This window comes from Cyprinodon variegatus, unplaced genomic scaffold, assembly GCF_000732505.1.
Source record: "Cyprinodon variegatus isolate N-32 unplaced genomic scaffold, C_variegatus-1.0 Scaffold39, whole genome shotgun sequence".
Classification (NCBI taxonomy): Eukaryota; Metazoa; Chordata; class Actinopteri; order Cyprinodontiformes; family Cyprinodontidae; genus Cyprinodon; species Cyprinodon variegatus.
Genome location: NW_015150492.1, coordinates 86,846 through 96,336, shown reverse-complemented (window position 1 = coordinate 96,336; position 9,491 = coordinate 86,846).

The window sequence follows — 9,491 nt, the reverse complement described above, 5'->3', positions numbered from 1 at the left end:
CCCAGGTACTAAGGAGACCTTTTTGTGGCTGTCATGTCAAGTTTAACTTTAGGGGAGCTCTGCAGACACGGAATGGTGACCACAGCAGAAATTCAGGTTTGCTCTTTATTTTTTGCACAACACTACTTTAAAAATTTCTTGTTTTTTTGTATTATTTTGGCTTTATGATGCTAATATTTATAAGATCATGTGTAAATCTTCTTCTTTGCATCGCATTTTTAAAACAAGCAGGTAAAAATGATAACCTTTTAAATTTCTACACATTTGACAAACAACTCTACACATTTCTCTCTCATTAAGACATTCAACCTAGAAACCTTCACACATTAGATAAATATATACACGTCATCAAAATAGCATAAGAAATCTGGGGCAGAAAAGCCAGAAATATCAGGAAGACAATTGTTTTTCTTTCCTGTCAGAGTCGTGTCTCTGTGACTTTTGATGCTCATCACAAGGACATGGATTTGATTGGCTCTGAAGGACATTTACTGAAAAAAATCACTTAGTTGTGTGTATGATCATTTTTATGCTGGACTCCACATTGATCTTTTGAGATATTGTGAGCAGAGGTGGCTTTAACATTGTTGCCATGGAAACAGCAGCCATCAAGACACTCTTCCAGCATCTACCTCCACATGTAAAGAAAGGCTGTAATGAACACCTCTGCTCTCCCTGCACCCCCATACCCCCCTCTTTTTCCTCTGCGCTGTTACATTTATATATGATTTAAAGCATCGGGGGGGTCTGTGGGTGAAGCAAATAACTGAAAGAAAAAAAAAAGAAAATGATGTATATTTAATGCATTGACTTGTATAACTAACCATCCAAGCAAGATATTTGTATTTCCATTCTAGATCCTGCTCCTGGCTTTCTTTATGAACATGTTTCTGTTAAGAATTGCTGCGTTGGATCCATGTTCTAGACTGCCTGAAACTCTGTCATTCATCATCACAGCCAAGGATCACAAGAAATAAATAAATAATAGGAAACAGAGGGGCCAAAGATGTCACAAGAAAAGCAATAAATGGAGACATTAAAAATGTCTCACACCTCATATTTCATCCTGTGTTCAGCTCTTCCTCCTTTTTCCAGCCTGATCTCAGGAAACGCCTTATTGAATCCAAAGCAGCCGGTGTACACACTGTTGAATATTCCATGCCTCTTTTTTCCATCAGCAAAATCCTAAATTGTACAAAAGAAGTTTTTTTTGTGCATAATTTAGACAAATTTTGTGCTGTAAAAAAATATTTCTGAAAAACTACACAAACAGTTGTATTTTATATTTACAGAAGTTAGCACTACCTCTCACTTCTACAAATAAATACAACATCCTTAAATGTAGTTGTTAATTTGTAAATTGTAATTAAATCACTACTTGGAGAAGATCAAGGTCATGAATTTCAAGTGAAAATTTTCTTGGAACTGATTTGTTATATGCATTAAGTATTTGGTAGTATTATGCTCGTTGTATTTGGTAGTAAACATTTTTTGTGTGTGCTTTTTTTAATGCAAAAACAAGCAAACGGGGCAATAATCAAATATTACTCCATCCATCCATTTTCTCCTGATTACTCTGTCAGAGTCGCGGAGGGGCCGGTGCCTATCTCCGGGCAGTCTATGGGCAAAAGGCAGAGTACACCCTGAACAGGTCGCCAGGCAACACATAGACATACAAGGACATACAACCATGCACAGTAATGTTTTTGGAATGTTGGAAGAAGGTGGAGTAGAACCATTGCATGCACAGGGAGAACATGCAAACTCCATGCAGAAAGACCCTGGGCTTGGAATCGAACCCGACCGGAACCTTCTTGCTGCAAGGCCACAGTGCAGCAAGAAGAATTATTAAAACCAATAATTCTAGTTCACAGATTCATTATGTTTACTGTACATTGCATTGTAACTATTGAGCAGTAAGACATAGATGTATAGAAACATTAGCTACTTCCCATGAATCATAGCGGTACAGTAAAATTAACTGCTGTTTTTATTTTTGGTAAAAGTTATACAATTGTTTTTATAAAAACCTGAAACTATGAAATAACTGAATGGGAATAATTTGATATTAGACAGTTATTGCATTGAATTAAAAATAGATTTCCAAAAAAAAAAGGGTTAGGGTTAGAAGGTAGAAGCCATAAATCATACGGCCAAGGTCATATACATACATTATTTTACCTCACATACACATTCTCCTCTCATATACATATATTCTTCCACATATGTACATAAATTCTCCTCTTGGTATAGTGTATGAGTGACAGAAAAATATGTGAGAGAGTAGAATCTATATGTGGTTGAATCTATGTATATAGGAGAAGAACGTGTATGTTAAAATATATGTATGTGAGAGTTAAAATATATGTGTATGAGAGTGGAGTATGATTTATGGCATGTAAGGCCCCTCATAGCTACTCATATACCTTCATCTTAAAAGTTTAATTTAGAGACTTTCTTTAATTCTAGGGTCTTAAACTTCAGTCCTTAAGGTCTGGTGTACTACAGCTTTCATATATGAAAACCCAAGTCAAATAATTAGGTCATTAACATGACTCAGGGGAGCTGGACGACATACTGAGGAGGTAATTAAGCCATTTGATTCAGGTGTTTGGGACTAGGAACACATATAAATGTTCCAGGATACCAAACTTTGAGGACTAGATTTAAGACACAAAACTTGAATTGGCAAATAGAATGGACTCTGCAGTATTATTACTGCACCCACATCTTATTTGGTCCACATAATGCTGTTGGGATTGCTACTCTCACTAAATTAGTTAGTTAGTGCTAGTTTTTTTTTTTTTTTTTTTCACCAGGAGGTAAATTTTGCAAAAGACATATGATGCATAAATGTGGGAAAAGCTTTTCCCACATAGCTAAACATTAAGAAAAAGAAAAAAATATATACAAAATGTGTTTAGAGAAGAAACAAAATACAGTACTGTGAATGTTTTTATAAGGAATTAGCTGTTTAAGCATATTCATATTTATAATTATGTTAGTGTGCACTAGAGTCCTGCACGGGTCAAGTTTTACCAACCCGCACCCGCCCGAATCCGTTAGTATGACTACCGAACCCGACCCGTATACCCGTGGATATCTTCAATTTAAATCTGAACCCGACCAGTTGATATTTAACCCGCAACCCGACCCGTTAACACATCAAGTAATAGGCTATAGTACGCTGCGCTGCANTGACCCCAGTGCCTGATTAATATAACATTTCTGATGTCCATAACAACACACACGCATAAAAAAAATCACCAACTACCCCCGCCCGCACTAAAAAAATATCCGCCCAACCCCCAACCCGTTTATTTTTATTTATGTATTTTTCACCCGCAAAACAGCCTTTTAGCGGGTGACCCGTCGGGGACCCGCGGGTACCCGACCCGTTGCAGGACTCTAGTGTGCACTAGTGCATAAACATTAGATATGGTACAAATCATTCATAGTTCTAGTTCATTTTCACATGACTTTACTAGTGCTGTTATTTCTACTCACATGGATGGATCTGGGTGCAGGTTGAAGCTCTCTGCTCCCTTCTGTGCGGCTTCAAACCCACTTTAAGCATAGTACTACGACCATCCAAAGAGCTGCAGTGGGGAAACTAATGCCTAACAAAAAGTGAGAGCACTTGCGATTTAAAAGTTGCACTTGTTAAATTGTAATTAATATGTAGATGCAATAAATTGGTGTCAATCTCCAGTTGTAATTGTGCGAGGTACCCTCTGGATGGGTCATCAGTCCCTCAGTGGGCCACACAGAGACACAGGACAGAACAATTTAGAAAGGCAGATTCATCTTGTACTCGTGTTTTTGGATTTTGCAGCGTAGCCTGAGTGTTTGGCAAGAATTCAGGAACCCAAATGGAGAACATGAAAACACTGTGTAGAAAGAGTCCAAGCCTGGATATGCAGCCAGCGTGTTCTTGCTACAGGGCAACGGTACTTATTATACCCTTTTCATTACTCAGCATTATAGTTCATACTCACATATGCGGATAACATTGTTGGTACCCCTGGTTTACCCACAATGGTCACAGAAATATCTTAATCTAAGACAATAATTAATTGAGAAAATTATAAAACAAACAACCGAAAGGCAGAAATTGTTTTCAACCATGCACTTATAATTATCCAAAAAATAAATAAGTAAATGAAGTTACCAAGGGAACGTTACATTAAAATCTGTCCACTAATGGTATTACAGGTGTCTACAATCTTGTACTGTAATCAGTCAGTGGGTCTATACTGTATATGGGGCTAAGGGTCATCACTGTGCTGTTTGGTGACATGGTGTGTGCCACACTCAACATGGACCAGAGGAAGCCAAGGAAACCATTGTCTCAGGATATTAAAAATGTTAAAGGGTTAAGATTTTAAGACCATCTCTAAGTAGCTTGATGTTTTATTGAGCACTATTGCACATATTATTTACAATTAAGGATGCATGGAGCTGAAGCCAATGTCCCTGGATGGGCTGCAGGATGACAGTTGATGACGAAAAAGACGGATAATATAAATAGTAACAAAGGTACCCACGGAAACTTCTAAAGAGATTAAAGATGAACCTAAAGCTCAAGGAACATCACTGTCAGATCACACCATCTATTGCTCCTTGAGCCAAAGGCCTTAATGGAAGATCACCAAGATACTTAAACTCCTTCACCTGAGACAGAAACTCACCTTCAACCTGCAGGGGACAAGCCACATTTTCCCAGCCATTAACCATGATCTCTGACCTGAAGGAGCTAGAAGCACATGCATGTAGGTTTTGGCAGGAAGAAACCACGTCATATACAAAAAGCAGGGATGACTTAATGTCTGCAATGCAGACCAAACTCTTCTTTCACTTGCCCAGAGACCCTGACTTCTAATTACAGGAGCACCTTCCCCATCATACATGCATACATGTATAAAACGTCAATAACATCACACAGCAGTCACTGTTATAATGAGCATTTTCTTCATGCATATGTGCCATCATTGTCTAATGAATAGAATTATAGCCTCAGAAATATCTTTAACATCTTTGATTTCATCTAGAAACCTAATTCAAATTAAATTAAAAAAAGAAAGCACTACAAAGAACTGATTTATTCGCTGACCCAAGACCTCTTGTTATGCATTACTGTAGGCTTAATTGGTTCCTCAACTTTGTGTTAAAGATAAGATTTTATCTCTCCATCAGGTGAAAACCTAAAATGTTGTTCACATCACAAAGAATGCTTAAAAAGGTCCATAAAAGGAGAAAAACAGGAGTTCATGTTATTGTCAATAAGAGCATATACAGTACAGCGCTGATAGCGGTAGGAAAGGAGAGCATGTTATGTGTGCAGCATATATGCATGTGTATGAATGCATTTCTTATCTGCAAACACTTCCACGTGTGAAAGTCTCCATCTGTGATTGGAATACATTTATATGGCTTTATACCTCCAAGATGTTACAACACAGTCGACGCACACTAACACACTTTTATTGCCTAACAGGTTCATGTATGTGAAAAGCGATGGGAGAATCACAAATTTGGTGAAGACAGCAGCCGTCAGGGGAGAAAAAGGAGATGGGGTGGGGGTCAGGGAGAGGTGGATGTGACATGATTTACAATGATATCATTAACCTTGAGAATCAGAGAGCCCTCTTTCACACAAACACAGTCTTACTGACAGAGTGCTACCTTCCACATGACACCGACCCAATTCACAATAATGAGGAGAAAAATAACATGTCAGGCCTGCATAAGCATGTTCAGTGATTCTTCCAACAACAAAACATAAATTGTGCCACACAGCAGTTAAGGATTTCAAACTGGGATATCCTACTGTAACAGTTTCTCATGCAAATTATAGTGCTGAATGTAAAAGCCTTTTAATGTGGTTCTAAATGTGAGCCATGATACACTGGGTCCCCATATATATTTATGAAGAATGTGCATTGTTCATGATACAACCCTGTTGGTATAATCAGCATTAATGTAGATGAGAGAATACTACTTAGCTTAAGCTAGTCGTAATAACATTCCAGTGCCCAATGACTGCTGATTAGCCCTATTATTCAGAAAATGGGTCCTGTTTAATTTAGTTCTAACATTCGACATGCTAAGTTGAGTGAATCTGTGTTAATAAAGACAGGGCATCTGCATTGTGTAGCATGGGTATAAACAAAGGCATTAACGTGAGATACACAGCTTACACTTCTCCCGTTCAATTCTGGTTTTCTTTGGTTTGTGGCCTTCTTGAATTTGTGTTATATTTATTTTAATTATTATTTCTTTTTAAGGGCCTGAAAACGAGGAATAAAATAAATATGGTTAATTTGTGTGTAGTTTGTGGGCTTCAACATGGAATTAAAGAGTTGCTAATTTTATTTGAAGTTATGAATCATTATGTTCTTAATTATCATCTGTTCATCTTCAAAAATGTCTAATAATATTGATTGTTGCATTGATTAGAGGTTTTATTTTATTTAATCTTTTTTAGATTAGATTCAACTTTATTGTCATTACGCAGTTACAGGTACAAGGCAACGAAATGCAGTTTAGGTCTAACCAGAAGTGCAATAGCAGCAAGTGCAGGATAAATAATGGTTCCATAAATACAGGACATGGGTTCTACAGAATAAGTATAGAGATGAATACCATTATAAATAATGAATATAATATACAGATCACTAGTGTTATGAACTAAATTTACAGCTGGGTATGTACCGAGTATAATATACAGGTGGATATTACTATAAAAAGGGTTTTTACAGTTATGTACAATAGCATATATACAGATGGGTTTTACTATAAAATGAATAAATAAAGTTTGGACAGAAGCTATCTAAATTAAAGTGCAGTGGAAGGTGATTGCATATAACAGTTAAAGTACGTTATTGCAAATGTATATGTAAACAATTGGTATTGTGAATAAACAGTAGGCAGTGCTGCAGTTATACAGAGAGAACAAATGATCTTCTTTGGGTGAACATGTTTGACGAATTGTCTACTGTTTGGTCAGCCTAATAAAGTAAGAACTCATTAAGAAAAAAAAGGCAAATTGAGATCACAGTTTGTTTTTATCAATAAAGTTTATTCATGCAATGTATTAATGAGGCAACGTATATGTTCCAAGTTCTTATGAAATACAAAATATATAATGTTAATAGATTACTTATGCTGATTTCAATAATTAATGGAATTTTTCACAGTAACAAACTGATGACAGTTTCAGCATATTTCCAATGGTACTGTCGATCATTCATCTTTTATCGAGTATTTAAGATTGGAAAGCCTATTTGTCTTGACCCTAATCTTTCACATATTAATAAGCCAGGGCTCTGACTGGGCCACTTTAAAACATCATTATTAAATCCCATAAGAAAAATTATTTACTATAAAAAGTAGTTTTTAGTAATTAAATGTACTTTTAAAAAAATGCATACCAAATACAAACATCTGTAGTTTGTAAGCAGAATCAAGAGCTTAGAGCCAAAGCACAAAGCTTGTTTGCTCACAAAAGTTGTTTGATCTTTCAAAGATGGATATTCAAATTAAAATATGCTAAAGACATATTTACTGCATTAAGCAGCTACTGTGAATTCAAATGATATTCAGTACTTTTGCTCATACAGTAGGTTGTGCTCTACTCTAGAAACTGGATTGATTACAACAGAATGAAGCACTTTGTCAGTGAAAAATAATGAGCAGAAGAAAATAATTTTCACACAAATCCTATTTATTAAACAAAAAACTTAAAACATTTCACTTATAAATGTTTTTTTCTTGTAAACTATGTATCAATAAAAACAATTTTGCAAGTAAAATCATAAATTTAAAGCTCCCATTTCAAGCAATTCAGTGGAAGACACGAACATATTGCATTCACAGTTAAAACCGAAAAAAACTACTGGCACAATGGATGCAAACCATTCAGCCCTTTTAAAAGTGCATTATACAACAGTCCTTCTGTAACCTTTCTACATAGAATTTTTTATTTATTATTAACATAATTATTTATTATCAACATAAGGAAATATAGAATAGTTTTAATATTTTGGCATCACATTTGTCAGTCCAAACATAATGTTTGCATATTTTCTTCAGGATTCACCTTTTTATAATATGAAATGGGCTTCAACCTGTAAAAGGACATTGTAGATTTACAGAACTGTGCGTCAATTAACTAAACAATAAATATCTACCTTAAAGGTCTACCCTCTGCAAAATAAAACATACAAATAACACAGATCAAACAGTCATTATTTCAGGCTAAGACTTCTGCCACAATTTCAAAAATGTTAGGTAAAATAAAGTTACACTTCATGTAAATAACTAATTTCAGGGGAAAATAATTTGAAACAAATACATTTCTATAGAGAAACCTTTGAGAAAATAGATTAAAATAAGACTGGGTATATTTTCCTACAGCAAACATTTTTTCCCAGCATCCTCATTTCAGTGTCACTTGAGCATTTTCAGTAGGGAGGAACAATCCAAGTGAAGTTCCAAGAACAAAAATGCTAATTTTAGTGTTAAGTTGCCAGAAAATCTGAACTATAAGCATCGACCTTTAAAGACAACTATGGAAATAAACTAAAATTAGAAAACATTAGATGTGCAAAACAATGATTTTCTATAGAAAAAGCATTTTAAAAAATATTGTTCACTGTAGCTTTAAAATAAAGGCAAAAGCGTATCTGCTTCAATTAACTAATAAGTTTGTGACCAGTTATTTGTTTTGAATTTTTCCATGCAACGCAAACATCTTGTAAAGCACTTAAAATTACATGGAACTGTGCTACAGAAACAAATTTTGCTTTTCTGTTTTGTTACAAATGCTTTTGCATAAATATATCTGGCCCAATTTTTTGAAAGCTAAACAATATTTAACAGAATAGATAAGCTGAATACAGACTGTGATTGATTGGATATTTCAGAATAAACTAAGACCTGAAACTTTGAATTCAAACAGATATTTAAAGAGAACAAAAAGCTGATTGGTAATAACTGATGTTACTTTAACCACTTCAGTGGCGGTCCTGTGATTCTTTTTCTGTTTGACTTCTTTCAAAACCTTCAAGCACAGAATACTTTAAGTTTCAAATTAACTCTTTAAGCATTTTTTTTTCCCAACTAGTGATATTCCAATAATGAAAAGAAAAAAAAAACAACCAAATAAAGCTTAGTTAAACTTTTTTTATGATAAGGAAGCAAGTATAGAAGGACTATCAAGAACAATGGGTTTTTGGTTACCTTAAAAAAAATCCCATAAGCCACTTCTAGGAGGCTGAGCTGAGAAGTGAAATGAGGGCAGTAACTTCTCAACTAGTCAGCTAGAATATTGGTATGCATTTCTCCAAAATGAATTAAGTTTAAATATAAAAGTATTGACATAAGAAGAAATAATATATATATATATATATATATATATATATATATATATATATATATATATATATATATTTATATATATAAAAACCTATTACATATTTTAGCTGAAA